The following is a 1572-nucleotide window of genomic DNA, read 5'->3' as shown; positions in this document are numbered from 1 at the left end:
TACCTCAGAGAGAAACCAGAAGGAAGCTTTCTGTGAAACTGTTCTGTGTCAGGTGAATTCCACTGAACAAGTTAAGCTTCTCTTTTCATTGAGCTGTATTGTAATGCTGTTTGTGTTTAGTCTGCGAAGGGATATTCTGGAGGGCTTTGAGGCTTATGGTGAGAAAGGAAACGTCTTCAGATAGAAACTGGAGAGAAGCTTTCTGAGGAGCTGCTTTGTGACGTGTACATTCCACTCACAGAAATATACCTTTCTTCTCCTAGAGGATTCCGGAATCCCTTTTGGAGGAAAAGCTACCAAGAGATATTTGGGAGAATATTGATGACAATGGTGAAAAAGGAAATATCCTCAGACAAATACTGTAAAGAAGATTTCTGTGAAACTGCTTTGTGTTAGATATATTTATTCATCTCGCATTGTTAAAACTTTAACTATATTATGCAGTTTGGAAACTCCGTCATGCACAGATCCACGAAGGGACATTCGGGAGCACATTCAGGACTATGGTGAAAGAGGAGATATCTTCCGAGAAAAACTGCATAAAAGCTTTCTGAGAAACTATTTTGCGATGTATGCATTCCACTCAGGGAGTTATACCTCTTTTCTCACAAGGCAGTGTTTGCACCCTGTTCTTGTGAAAGCGAAAAAGTGATATTTTGGAATGCATTGAGGATGATGGCGAATAGTGAAATATACTGAAATAAAATCGAGGAAGAAGCATTCCAAGAATCTGCCCTCTGATATGTGCATTCACTTCACAGAATTAATGCTTACTCTATGTTGCCCAGTTTCAAAACTCTGTCTTTGGAGAATATGTGAAGGGGTATTTAGTGATGCCCGGAGGCTTGTGGTGAGCGAAGAAACGTCTTGCGATGAAACCAGCAGAGAAACGTTCTGAGCAACTACTTTATGATGAGTGTATTCGTCTAAAAGAGTTAAACCATTCTTTGGATTGAGCAGCTTGAAATCACTGTTTTTGTGGAATCTGAGGAAAGACATTTGGGTACGATCCTTAGAATATGGGGAAAGAAATATCCTCAGGTAAAATCCAGAAGGAAGCTTTCTGTGAAACTGCTCTGCATTGTCTTAATTTTTCTGCTAAGGTAAGCCTCTCTTTTCATTGAGCAGTTTTCTAATCCTGTGTATGTTTAGCATGTGATGGAATATTCGGGAGCACATTGAGGGTTAGGGTGAAAAAGAAAATATGTTCAGACCGAAACTGGAGAGAAGCTTTCCGAGGAAGTGCTTTGTGACTGTGCATTCCACTCACAGTGTTATACCTCTCATCTCATACAGTGTCAGGGAAACCCTTTTGGAGAAACAGGAACTAGGAGATATTCGGGAGCATGTTGATGCCAATGGTGAGAAGGGAAATATCCTCAGACAACAACTGGAAAGAAGCTTTCTAGGAAACTACTCTGTGATATGTGTAATCATCTCACATAGATAAAGTGTTCTTTACACTATGCAGGTTGGAAACTGTGATGGACGAATCCACGAAAGGACCTTCGGGAGCACATTCTGGATACCGGTGAAAAAGGAAATATCTTCAGATAAAAACTGGAAAGAAGC

Source organism: Trachypithecus francoisi, unplaced genomic scaffold (assembly GCF_009764315.1).
Source record: "Trachypithecus francoisi isolate TF-2019V2 unplaced genomic scaffold, Tfra_2.0 Contig01700_ERROPOS7600000+, whole genome shotgun sequence".
NCBI lineage: Eukaryota > Metazoa > Chordata > Mammalia > Primates > Cercopithecidae > Trachypithecus > Trachypithecus francoisi.
The sequence above is the reverse complement of the archived record's forward strand: the minus strand, read 5'-3'. Positions refer to the sequence as shown.